The 14,262-nt window shown below is 44.5% G+C and overlaps 1 protein-coding gene across 3 annotated transcripts in view; it reads right to left on the minus strand.

Moving 5' to 3' along the window:
* Positions 1 to 14,262, minus strand: part of COL16A1 (collagen type XVI alpha 1 chain) — an 831,382-nt gene that overhangs the window by 358,301 nt on the left and 458,819 nt on the right. The window lies entirely within an intron of this gene.

The following is a 14,262-nucleotide window of genomic DNA, read 5'->3' on the forward strand; positions in this document are numbered from 1 at the left end:
GATCAGGAAGACCATGTACACAACGACAACAAGAGTGAAATGGCTGTGAGCGCCTCCAGTGTAGTTTGGCCCCAGAATGCCAGGTCTGCAATGCTGATTCATAAAAGGGGGTGGTGATGAACAGAGTGTCTGAATTAAGCAGACCACTCTTACCCAGTCCAAAGATCAGGGCTTGATCCATCACCGTTATTTATCTCACTGCACCATCCCAGTTCAGAACCTGGCTATATGCAAATCAGTCTGTCCCTGGCCCAGTGCATCATGGGAACAGGGCATACTAAACTACCAAGCCAATTCTTCACCAGAAAGGAGACAAGCTACCGGGGACCGGTTTCTGGCATTTCAGCCGTCTTCGGCCCGGCTTGCTTGAATCCTGATGGTGCAGTGAGAAAGGGACTCATGTCTGAGTATACCCTGCCACACCTATAGTGGCCAAAAACGATTCATAAAAGGGGGTGGTGATGAACAGTGTGTCTGAATTAAGCAGACCACTCTTACCCAGTCCAAAGATCAGGGCTTGATCGATCACCGTTATTTATCTCACTGCACCATCCCAGTTCAGAACCTGGCTATATGCAAATCAGTCTGTCCCTGGCCCAGTGCATCATGGGAACAGGGCAGACTAAACTACCAAGCCAATTCTTCACCAGAAAGGAGACAAGCTACCGGGGACCGGTTTCTGGCATTTCAGCCGTCTTCGGCCCGGCTTGCTTGAATCCTGATGGTGCAGTGAGAAAGGGACTCATGTCTGAGTATACCCTGCCACACCTATAGTGGCCAAAAACGATTCATAAAAGGGGGTGGTGATGAACAGAGTGTCTGAATTAAGCAGACCACTCTTACCCAGTCCAAAGATCAGGGCTTGATCCATCACCGTTATTTATCTCACTGCACCATCCCAGTTCAGAACCTGGCTATATGCAAATCAGTCTGTCCCTGGCCCAGTGCATCATGGGAACAGGGCAGACTAAACTACCAAGCCAATTCTTCACCAGAAAGGAGACAAGCTACCGGGGTCTGCAATGCTAGCGATGGGACCAAGCATAGTGGCAAGGATTCGAAGCTAAAGTGGTATTATCAACAGCATTACTAAAGTGGTATCAGTTCACTTAACAAATACCCCTAAGTAGAAAGCCATGCCACTTACAATAAACATTAAGAAAAGATAACCATTCTTAACCTGAACACCAGTACTGTATTAGTAAGGTGAAACTGGGGCCAGTAAATAATATTGAAGGAAAGGATCAACAAAGAAATGGGGAGGCATGAGTGCTGACCTGGAAAACGGAAGGGAAGTTCGTGAAGAGAAATTAGCGAGAGTAGAAAAGCAGTTGAGGGAAAAATCTGAGAATTTATAGAATGCAAGGCGCCACCCCCCTTAAGGGCGTGGCGCCGTTGCACATTGGAGAATGGGCGGTAAAAGAGTGTATATGTATATAAGTGTGAGTTTCTTAATACTGTGATGTGAAAAATAATTTTGACTTGAAAATAAAGAACTGGAGGTCAATGAAGTAATTGACCTGTGAACTTGTTTAATAAACATGCACACTGCAGAAAATCAAGCAAGGCTCTGGAGTTTAATTGGTGAAGGGGCCTTTTAATGCATTGGGGGGAGAGTGCACTTTGTATGCCATCTATGCAAGGCGCCACCCCCCTTAAGGGCGTGGCGCCGTTAGTGGCAGCTAAAGGGCCGACCATCAAAGAATCACTTCCGGGTCATCCGACCCGGAAGTGAAAGTGAGGGGGGGACCAATGGAAGAGCGGAATATTCACGCCCCGGAAGCGGTTGTAGGGCGCGAGGCTTAAAAGCCTGCGACCATCTTGGGGACCCCCTCTTTGTCTGCTGACCGCCCAGGAGTCGGACGTCGCAGGAAGAAGTCACCCACCCACCCACCCCAAAATTTAGGTCTTTGGGCAGGGCAGTAGCGGGGTCCCGGACAAGAATATCACAGGAACTTCTTTGGGCAGTGCCAGTTTTACCTCTGAACAGGTTTCTAAATCATCATGGGCTCCGGGCTGGCGGGAGAGTTGGGCTGACCTGCTGTTGGCCCCGGCTTCTCTAGCCCTACCCCGGAAGCCGCTGGTTGCCACAAGTGGTGGCAGATTATTCACCTGCGGCTCTGTTGACCGGAAGGGGGTTAACTTAAGGAGAGCAGGCTATCTTGGTTGTGGCCTGCTGGCGCAACCCGAAGGTAAACCAAATGCTCATTGGAGAATGGGCGGTAAAAGAGTATATGTATATAAGTGTGAGTTTCTTAATACTGTGATGTGAAAAATAATTTTGACTTGAAAATAAAGAACTGGAGGTCAATGAAGTAATTGACCTGTGAACTTGTTTAATAAACATGCACACTGCAGAAAATCAAGCAAGGCTCTCGAGTTTAATTGGTGAAGGGGCCTTTTTAATACATTGGGGGGAGAGTGCACTTTGTATGCCATCTATGTTATCCTTTTTAGAAATTACGAGAACAAAGAGGAAGGGAAGGCTAAAGAGAATACAAACGTATGGCACCCTGAGAGTAAAGGTAAGGTAAAAAGTGTGAGAGGAAGTGAAACTGTGGGTGGGGCTGGAAGGTACAGGAGGCGGTCAAAGTGAGACCTTTTAAGGAACAGGGAAAAAATCAGCGTAGCAAAAAAGCAGGCAAGAGTTTGACGTTCGAGGAGAGGTGAATGAAGATTCATAAAACACGTTAATGGGGTAGTATCACGTGGGTGAAATCAGTGAGAAGATGAATAAACATTGTAGAAAAGAAATGCTTTAAGCATTCAGATGCCATTGACGAGATGCGTGAGTTTTTTTTACAAAATGGTAGCAAATCTTGGCTACATCTGATGTCTTCTTCAGTGCATTCCAGTACTTGTTGTGAAAGATTATTCACTAGCTGCCCAGTGATGACAGATGTGTTTTTCTACTTTAATAGGAAAAAGTCTTTGCTCCTTAGGTCTTTCAGACAGCCGAAGATTTTCTAGTGAATTGTGGAGGTACCATGATGCCAATTGTTTTCATGAAGTGAATTGAAGAAAATGCTGGTGGTTTTAAACTTGACCCTGGCCTCCAAAGGGAGCCGATGCGGGTCTCTGGGGACTGGTGTAAAGTGGTTGAATTGTTTTGTGCAAGAATCCAGCATGGCTGCAGATTCAAAGAGCTGCTTTTATGGGCTCAAAGTTGAATTTAGGCACTTTGATCATGGTTGAGTTTCTGTAATTGATGCAAGAAGCAAAGGGGCATATTTACAAGCCCTAATGCCACGGGAACGTCACTTTTTACCCGTGGCGATAGGGGTTTTGCCTTCTTTACATGGCAGATTTAAGCCACTTAACATGGCTTAATGTTGCCTTGCACATAAGGTCTGCTTTCACGCTATACTTGGCAGGAAAGGTGAGGGTAATGGTTGTTGCCGTGGCCGGTTAACTGCAACACCCATTGATTCTGGCGCTGCTCCAAATTTACAAGCAGGGCGTAAATAGGAGGCAGCGCCAGAATTAAGACCAAGGAAAACCAGGTTTACCCTGGTGCAAGGAGGAGAAATGTATAATTTCTGCTAGATTTTGCTGTTGTTAGTTGTGCTGCGTTGTGCAGCACACATTAAAACAGCAAAAGGCCAATGATTGTTTATGTACAGGAAGGTCCCCTTGAATTAAGCAGCACACATAGATGTTACAAAACGGAATTTAAAGATTGTTTATATGCAGGAAGGGCGCAGTGGGAAATGCAGTGCTGCACCATGTTCTTGTAAATGTAGAGCAGCCCTGAGTTCCTGAAGTGGCGGATCGAGGCGTTAAGCCTGGAAGGCTAACGCCTCAATCCGCCACTTCCCTTGTGAATATGCCCTAAAGAGACTTTTACAGGTGGTTGTTCGTCCTGTATCTCAAAGACTTTACCTCTCGTGCTGATGTTGGGGATAATGCTATTTGAACAACAGTGGTCCCTTTTTAAGAAAAAGAAATATAAAGTCAATAAATATAGACTAAGTCGTAGCTATATTGATTAGGACTTGTCCAGCCGGACAGAGGTCTAATATTTTACTTGTAGTTAAATATAAGAAATGTTACACACCAATTCACAAAATGGGGCACAAGCCTGTACCCCACTTAACACGTGCAACAACATTAATTGACAAAACTGAAACAAAAGGGCTTGTAGGCACAAAGTATGAGGTTTGAGGTACCAATAAATGTATAATGTCATGGTACAGCACAGCATAACCAACACCTTTAAATTAGTAGTACATATAAGGGTTTGAACTTTGTATAAGATGTTATGAGAAGTCGACTGCGTTTCGATCCATTATCTTGATACAAGGATCATCATCAGGACATAACTATTATGCCTAACAATAGTGGCCTCAGATGCCGAGGGAGGCGTGGGTCAAGGACCGTGGAGATTATTGGTCCTAGAATAGGTGCGCGGTATCAATTGGTGATCCTATTACTGACCGGGGAACTTGGGGAGCCATGTTATATCCTGCTCTTCCTCTCTCTTTGTCCCTCTTTAGTGTTAGTGTCTGCTTGTCTATGTCATGTCTCTGTGATGTCATCCAGGATTCTACCTGTTGCTGTTCAAGGGATTTATCAGTTACCTGGAGGCTGAGCAGGAAGTTATCTGCTCCCGGTGGGGTTTCTTACCATATTACATTCCTACCTGAATGCTGTACCTTCTATCTAATCTCAAGAATAAATATACTACATGAACATTACAACAAGAACCCTTCATCTTTATTTTACTGAATTTAACACTGGCGACGAGGTAAAAAAGGACCCATTTAAAAGAAAAAGGACTTCATTGAATTTAAAAAGGACATCATTGCAACCAAAGACAAGAAGAGAAACGTTTAAAGTTACTTTCCTGCTTCTGGGTACCCCACCGGTGTCTGATTCCAATGGACAGTCTCAACCCAGAGCATTGGAATAACCTTTGCTGAAGTAATACTACTACTAAATCATCTGGCACTAGAGCAAACTTAAAGGACTCCCTGTTTTCATCTAGTGAGTCAGCGTTTTACATGAGTAACGTGGCTGCTGCTGTCTGTCCTAGGTGTGCCTGTGCTACTTCTGCAAACTCCTGTTTAAATGAAAGTGTGCCTGTGCTATTTCTGAAATCTGCTGTTTTAAAGATTGTCAGCTCACTTTGTGACTTCAGTTTATTGCCTGCGAAACTTGTGCCAACCTGCTGTTTAAAGGTCTCCTGTTTACAAAAGCGCTACTAACTGGGACCGTTACAACCTGCAATTAAAATTAAAGTCTGCCTACATCAATCTGTGTGAACTCCATGTTTCGGTACCTTGGAGGTTGTGCACTAGCAGTTTGAGTGAAGAGACGGCTATTCTACTTTGTTATTTGGCTTGCCGTGTGCCCTATGCTGAGACCTGATGCCTATTTCTGCCAACCACGTCCTGAGCATACTCTGCAAACTGTGCTGGAATTCACATGCCAGCGCTTGGCTCTACACCATTTGGGAGTCTGTCTACATGCCTGACTTCGAGAATTGGAGCTTGATCTGCACACCATTAATTTCTGACATTACACTACGTTTGGATCTGTAACCCGGGTGAGAGATCGCTCACCGGTGTTTGCTGTTTCATGATTTATTTATTTATTTATTTCCCTTGAAAAAAAAATTGTGTTCTCCAACAAGGTACTGTTTGATTTTCTTTACATTTTCCCATGGACATTTCTACAGAGCTGTTTGTGTCTCCCTTCATTCAAATGACAACGGTGACTACTTTTATTATTTTGATTTGTTATGTTTAAGATGTTGTGAACAATTTTGCATATTTCCTAATTTATGCAATGTGTAGTTTGCGCTGTAATTTACCCTTGAGTGCATTTCTTCTAAGTACTGTGGTGTGCTAAATATCGATTTATATGCTCAATGCTTAGAACTCTGTTTCTAGGTTATGTATGTATGCTGTTACATGTTCTTTTCTGTGTGGATTTGCAAGTGATACATTTTGAAATAATTTATTCTATTATTGCCTACTTTACTGGAGCCACGTTTGTGCTCAACCTTTGTTGAGGTGCTCATTTGCTTTCATTTTGGTGATGATTTGTAGGCGTTATGCTTATTGGGGTCATTTATGTGCTCAACTATGTTGAGGTGCTCCAATTTGTTTTCATTCTTAGTGATGATGAGCTTGACTGATGCTCAATGTTGATGTTTATTTCTGTTATGAACCACTTTATAGTGCTCTATTGTTAGAGGTGTTCATGCGCTTGCTATTAGAAGCCATAGGGGCTCAATTTTATTGTCATTTCAGATGAACCACTTATAGTGCTCTATGGTTAGAGGAGTTCATCTATTTACTGTCAGGAGCCGCAGGGCTCAGTTTTATTGGTGATTTTCTGTTACTTACTGTGAGGAGCTGCATGGGCTCAGTTTTATTCTATTGATAGAGAAGTTGTGCATTTTCTGTGAAGAGCCGTTTTGTCATGAACCACTTTTACTGTGCTCTATGTTTAGAGGAGTTCATGTATTTACTTTGAGAAGTTGAGCTCATTTTTATTGTGCTTTATTTTAGAGCAGTTTTATTCGATTGATAGAGAAGTTGTGCATTTTCTGTGAAGAGCCGTTTTGTCATGGACCACTTTTACTGTGCTCTATGTTTAGAGGAGTTCATATGTTTACTTTGAGGAGTTGGGCTCATTTTATTGTACTTTATTTTGGAAGAATCGAAAATATTCGAATTTGAGGAGTTGATATTTCATTTTCTATCTACGGTACTGAGACATACTGCACCTTTACTCATTTGTATTGAGATGTTCAGTTTTCATTTCATTTAAGCTTACATTCTTTTGTTAGCTTACGGTGCTTGTACAACCTTTGTGCCTGCGCCCCTTTGATATTACCTCTTCTTTCCATCATGTTGAAGAGGGTGTTTATTTCTGGTGCATTTATGTTCTTTCTTTCTTCTGCCTTTCTGCTTCTGCCTTCTTTAGTTTCATCTTATTCATTTTTTTGGTGCATTTATGTTCTTTCTTTCTTCTGCCTTTCTGCTTCTGCCTTCTTTAGTTTCATCTTATTCATTTTTTCAATTAAAGGAGGGAGGTGTGTTATATCCTGCTCTTCCTCTCTCTTTGTCCCTCTTTAGTGTTAGTGTCTGCTTGTCTATGTCATGTCTCTGTGATGTCATCCAGGATTCTACCTGTTGCTGTTCAAGGGATTTATCAGTTACCTGGAGGCTGAGCAGGAAGTTATCTGCTCCCGGTGGGGTTTCTTACCATATTACATTCCTACCTGAATGCTGTACCTTCTATCTAATCTCAAGAATAAATATACTACATGAACATTACAACAAGAACCCTTCATCTTTATTTTACTGAATTTAACAAGCCATCAATGCGGACGATTAAGGTTCAGTGCAGGAAGCCTGCGGCGTAATGGCCGGGCTGAGAGGGAAACCAGCAGCTCAATCACGGTGTCTGTAGGGAAGGGTCCCAAATAAACTGTTGGGGATAAACTATTAAATTGCAAGTCCAAAAGCCAGGTGTTCGATCGATGATGCGATTTGGTGTGTGCAGGAAAATACATTTTATTTTTTCAGGGTTCTGACACAGGAAACTGTGGGGCATCTATTTTTAAGGTGTGGACAGGCACTTTTTTAAAGTGTAATAGTTGGAACTAAAAAGTGAACCTTGGGGGACATTACAGGTAATGCAAATGGGATCAGATGATAATGCCTAAGCTTATCAAGTGCTTTCTATGCACTATCCAAGAGTGTTGATTAATTTTCAGAGGTCAATGGTAACGAGTGCCACAGCAGATCAAGGAAGATGATGCGGCATATGAGATATTTATCAATGATGGAGAATCTGTCATCCAAAATTTTAGAAGTGGTTGTTTCTATACTTCATGTTTATGGATCCCTGATTGGTAAGGGGCAGGTATGTTCTGCTTTTTGAGGACGGTGGATAAGTGTCTGCAACACATTCCTGCATTCATTAAGCAATCATTGCAAGCTAATGACTGGGCTGACGTTGTTTTAAAGCACATCAAGGTCAGACTAATGTTTCATTAAGATAGGAGTAATTTCTTTTGGATCTCTAATCAGGTGACATTTTGGAGTGAGGTATCAATGAGGGTTTGTCATAGTTTATCGAACAACTAAAAGATAGTTTTGTTAATAGCTGAGAGTATATCACCAAAATATCGAATTGGTCTCAGGATCTTGACAACTTTGGACAAGTAGACTTTATTTATTGGTTCAAAATCCATCCAGATTTCTGATTGTCTTTGAACCTGTAGTCTGAAGACACTGGAAGAGGCACTAACTGATCAGACAACACTTGGATGTTTTTTTCTGGAATAAGTTATTTTAGAAGTGAAGTGAGTTATGAAATGATTACATTTGTAAACTGAGGGAGAGAGACTTTTCATTTTAAGTTCTCTAGTACCTTTTTTGACAACATTAAATGGCTCTTTGGGTCCATTGAGAGCATTGGTAATTTTGTTCAACATCTGTTGGGATTTTGAGTGAATATACTGTTCTGTTTCTTTTACTTTTTTAGTCTCGTTAGGCATGTCACAAATTACAACATTTACAAAATACCCGAGCAGAATTCCGCTGGACTTGAAGAAACCGGATCACATCTTACCAGCATTTTACACCCTCAACTGTGAAAGTTAAAGTTAAGGCAGTAGGCTGGGTGCAGCATGCACTATACAAGGATGGCCCTTCTTCCTTCAGGATTAGTAATAAGCCTGGGGTTTCCATTCCGCAAAATAGCCAAATGATGTCATCAATAAATAGCTTAATAAACAGGTTTGCAGAACAGATTTCTAACTACTGGCATCAAAGTATTGAATGAACTCCCGAAGGTAAGGAAAAAGATTAACAATCTGCAATTGAATTTTAACCACAGAAAATTTTAGGAGATTGGAAGAACAATAAACCATAGAAAAGAGGCAAAAGAGACTCATTATTAACATGGTGGGGTACATTTGGAAACATATTTTTGTAATTGTGCCCCAATGAGTTTAAATGACCAAATATATTTGAAATTTGTGTGGCCCTTCATATTGCATTTCTTTATTTCTTTATTTCTTTGTTTATTTATTGGGTTAGAACATCGTAATTTTTTTATCGCATTTGGTTTGACTACGATGAACTACAATGGAACTACCAGCCTACGGGAAAGCAAGAGTGTTCAGCATGAGAAGCAGAAGTGGGAGAGCATCCCAGTGTCTAATTTTCCACAGGAAGTGGGTTTTAACCCTGTTGAAGGATGCCTTCTGACTGTAGCCCTCAACGAGCAAAATAAAGGACTTACTTACTTGATGCCCATTATGCCAACTGGCATTTACAGCCGCAATGTAGGATGTCTACTTTTGTCTGTCTTGAGCAAGTTTCTGTATGGTTCCTCAGCTGTGGTTCAGTATCTTCCTTTCTGTTGCCACAGTTTGCCTTCAGGTGTCTTTGGGCAGCCTCTCTTCCATTTACCTTCTGGGGTCCATCTCCATCTTTTTCTCATAAAGACAGTGTCTATGCTCTCTTGTGTAAAGCATTCTGATACCTCCGGGTCTAGCCAGCGCTAGCTAAAACTTTGCAAATAAATAAATAACGCCTCAGCTTGGTGTTAATGCTGTACTGAGATGACCTCCTCACATTGTTGAGCATTACCTGCCCCTTCATCATGTCTGTTAGTGCTGACTAGGTGGGAGAACTCTTCCACCATGGCTACGTCCTATCCACTTACCTTGATTGATAAAGTGTTTGGGATGTTGAGTGGCATAACTTCTGATTTCTGGCTGTTGATCTTCAGGCCCGCTTGTACATAGATGTTAAGGTCAGATGCCTTCTCTTGTATATGCTGGTGTGTGTGAGAGAGCAAGGCAAGGTCATGTGCATAGTCAAGGTCCTCCAGTGTAAAGAATAAGGTCCATTTGATGCCTCTAGCTTGGTCTTGAGTTCTGCGTCACACCACCAAGGTAATGACTAAGTTGAAGAGCAACGCTGACATCATGCATCCCTCTCTCACATCGGTCTTGACTTTGAAGCTATACTCACTGGGGGATATTCTCAAGAACGTGTGATACTTACAGCAAATTGAGCTTAATGCAACTCTTCATATCGCAGTCTATCGCGGGAAAATAACGCTGTGCTAACTAAATATTCACAACACAGAGGTACTGTAGTGAGGATAAGGGATCAACTGCAGACACTGATATGTGAGCATAAGTGAGGTATATACTTTAACACCATTTTGCTGCGTTTGCACACAACACTATATGGCTCTCATTAACAGCCTGCTTGTACTCCTTCACATGAGAAATGTCTGTTTTTCACAAACCTGGGTGCGCTCTGTACCCTCAGTCTGCACATTGCGTCCAAGGTCGAATACCAATGTATGCTGTTAACTCATGTTGATCAGTCCCACGCAAATAGACATACCAGAAAACGCAGCTGCTCGAACTCAAACTCGGTGCTTTTAATATTGCTTTGCATGCATGAGGAGGCACTTGGAGACAACCTTTCCAACATCAAGGAACAGTTCTTGTCGTGGGATGTGATTCATTCCAACTGATCTTGGAGATACGGGGTTCCCTGTGAAAGCCTAGAGGTCTTCTTCTATTATGAATTAAAACTAGCTCCTAACATTGGGAGGGTGGTAACTGCACTATAATCCTGTTTCCACTGACATTTATAATATGATTTCCCCTTTTGTGTTTTATGGAATTGTAACAATGCTGATCGTATTATTCTTATGCATCTGTTTTTTAGTATTGGCAAAAGTACTGCATCTTAGAGCACGTTAGTTAAAATAAACATTTTAAACTATACCGTGTGTCTGATTACTCACGTTGTGGACTGGAATGAGAGCTAGAATGAAAGAGTGTTTTTGATTCCCACTATTCCTGAGAGTTTACTAAGTTGCATGTTCTAGGTTGTCTAATCATTGGTAGCTTTGCTGTAGTATGAAGAATGAATGAGACACTAATGCTAGTTGGATCGGGGTTCAGGGCACTGAGGTGGGTTTTTTGGTACACCACAATATACAACGGTCCTGGTTTCCTGCACATAGTTCTGGGAATGAGCAGAATCCCTGCAACAGTACCCTGTGATAGGCCCGGACAACGCGTCAAATGTCTGCGATAAAGTCAACGTGACGCGGCAAAAATGAGAAACATGAACGCAAAAAAGTTGCGATGAGGCAAATCGCGATACAAAAATCTGCGAAAAACAGCGACAGGCTTGCAATACACACACGTCAGGTGGGATAATCACCATAAAGAAGAAAAAAAAACAGATAGATGCCAAACAACAGTGAAGCACAATGAATGTTGCCGGAGCAAGTACGGAGGACAAACAGGGAAGGGCAAGGAGAAGAATAGTAGGAAGAAGCAGTTCAGTCCGCAGGAAAACAGGATCCTGATAACGGAGGTGGTAGAACACCATCAACAACTATTCGTCACCTCCACTGTGTCATTGGCTACCAAAAATGGACTGTGGCAGTCCATTGTGGCAAGGTGAATGCAGTCGGAGTGCTGAAGAGGATAATGGAAGAAGTCAAGAGGAGCTGTAATGATGTCAAGTGCAAAACCAAGCTGAAACTCATGTACAAGCGGAAGGCAGCAATGCAGAGTGGAGGTGAGAGTCCAGAGCAACAGGAGGGCCTGGATGAGATGGAGGAAATGGTGTCCACAGTCATCAGTGGGGAGACGGTGGCGGGATTTAGGGGACCGGACACTGCTCAACATGACCGGACACAACAGCACCAGGGTCAGTAACGATCAGGGACTGGGGACGGGGGAGATGGGCACAATGGCACACATGCACAATTAAGTAGAGCACATCTGCAGACAAACCATGCCCCAGACCCCCAACTCCCACCAAGAGACCAATGTACCCAAGTATGCAACATCTCAGCACTGTATAAGCACAGAAGTCAAAGACATACTGCTTGAAATGGATAAGGGGCAGCAAATTGAGAGCTGCAGGGGTGACTCCCCTGAAATGCAGCACACACACACATAACATGCAGTGCACATCGACATTGACAACAATGCGGTACAAACCGCAACACGTCCACAACAGAACACAGGACACAATAGGTACCGCTTGTGCATAGAAACTGGCCGAACACATCTGGCATTGCAGGGAAATGTGAGTTCATAATGTACAAGTACAAACACACATCTGTCATCTTGCTGAAATGTCCACTGTCCCCATCAAATAGGCAGCTTTTCCCAAACAGCCACAATGTACACAGTCATGCAGTCTGAATGAAAAAATGTACAACATAACAACATACATGTGAACACATTGTTAAACTGCATGTCCCTTTCACATTGCAGAGGGACAATCATCACCTCCAGCAGAGCAGCCCGAACCTCTCTTCTCTGAAGACGACTCCAATGCCCTCCAACAACTCGTGGAGAGCCACCACACTCCACCTCAGGGAGCAGGGCAGCCCAGCTGCTACGAGGAGACCCCACCCCCTGCATGGAACACACAGCAGGCAACACCCACCACCACGGCTACCTCCCAGGACCCCCACGAAGAACAAATCGCCTTCCAACGCCATGTGTTGGGGTGCCAGGAGAATCTGGCTGAACAGATGCGGGTGGGCTTCGACAGCATGGCAACCAAACTAGATGCCATACGTGGGTGTATAAGTCCCATCAGGGAACACTGACAGTCCCTAACGGACACCCACAGTCTGCTCCATGCACTCCAATGGACCATGGCCGACATTGCGGGAGCCCTGACTCAGAGACTAGAACAACTGTCCAGTCAGAGTGGCACTAGCGATGTTACACGGGTGTTGGAACACATGCAGAGGTCAATGGAGACCATGGAGCAGACGCAGGTGGAAAGAGTGGCTGCCACGGCTGTACACCAGCGAGAGGTAGCTGTGTTTCTCAATGACCTCAGGACCATCCTCATGGCATTGCTGCCACAAGGCCTGGTGCTGATGCATGCTGCTGCTACCACTGCATCCACATCTCTGCCCCCTGAAGTGTCAGTGCCACACAAAGCGGCAGACATTCCACCTCCGGCCCATGAGGAGTCACTGCCACACAGTGCAGGAGGCAGGCCACCACCACCCACCACTGAGGCACATGAAACAGCAGTGGATGAAGATGTGGATGAATCTGCCATTGTAGTAAGAAGGAAGCAGTAGAGTGCATCTCCGCTATGGGGCATGTTTCTGCTTGGTTCTGCCTCTGTATCATCGCCTTCCACTGTCCCCCGATACGCTCTGCGAAACTCACCTTGAACCTCGACATGGACTGCCATATTCTGTTGGGTTACCAATGACACAGCAATCAGACTGCAAACTGAACTCTTCCTCTTCCTTTGGACTTGTCATTCCCTGTAGGACTCTGGCTGGCCCTCCACGGGCCAACATTGTAAAGTGGGGTTTGCATGGCCCTGTACTATCTACAGCTGCAACACTCCACTGAATGTGCATTAAACATTCATAATCACACATATGTGTCATTTCTCTGATCTTTCAAGTGTGGAAGTATGGATGAATGTAGGCTCAGTGATTCCCGCTTACGTCCATGTTGCTCATGTCGTTAGAAGTAGGGGCACCTTAAGTGCTGAGCAGGTGCGCAGCCTGCGATGATGCCCCGACCTGGCGGTTCGGACTGGTGACGATCGTTGTGAGCCCTGCTAGACCGCAGTGTAGGCCTGAGCCAGCGGGCAGTGAGTGCTTACCGCCATGTGGCATGGCCTCGCAGGTCACAGAGTTAGTGGCACCTCAAGGGCTGAGTGGGTGTGCAACCTGCGATGATGCCCTATGCACTGGAATGTCCTCTGACATAGTGAAATCAAGACCCAGAATCAAATGTGAGACCTGGTGGCCCGCGGAGCGGGGCTGTATGATGTGAAGGGTGCCATGTTTGTGGGCCCCGGGCTTGGGGCTTGCACCAGCACGTGGTGGGCCCTCTTTGCGACACACCGGTGGTGGATGGTGAGCAGTGAGGCCTGGGTGCGCAGAGGTGGGCATGCACCCCTGGGCGGCGGGAGGGTCTGGGGTGCAGTGCGCTGGTGCGCAGGTGTGGGCATGCACCGCTGGTCAGTAGGAGGGGCTGGGGTGCAGCTACCTAGGTATGCAGGGACGGGCATGCACCGCTGGGTGGCGGGCGAGGCTCGGGTTAAGCTGCCTGGGTGCACAGGGGTGGACAGGCGATGATGGCTTGTGAAATTGTATGTACTTTGCCATTCATGTAGCTGGACTCTGTTTCAGATGAGGGATCTGTTTCAGATGTGGGACCTGGTGAACTGCACATCATACCGGCACGTGGTTGGAGAC

The sequence above is a fragment of the Lissotriton vulgaris genome, chromosome 2_1 (genome assembly GCF_964263255.1).
Source record: "Lissotriton vulgaris chromosome 2_1, aLisVul1.2, whole genome shotgun sequence".
In the NCBI taxonomy this organism is placed as follows: Eukaryota; Metazoa; Chordata; class Amphibia; order Caudata; family Salamandridae; genus Lissotriton; species Lissotriton vulgaris.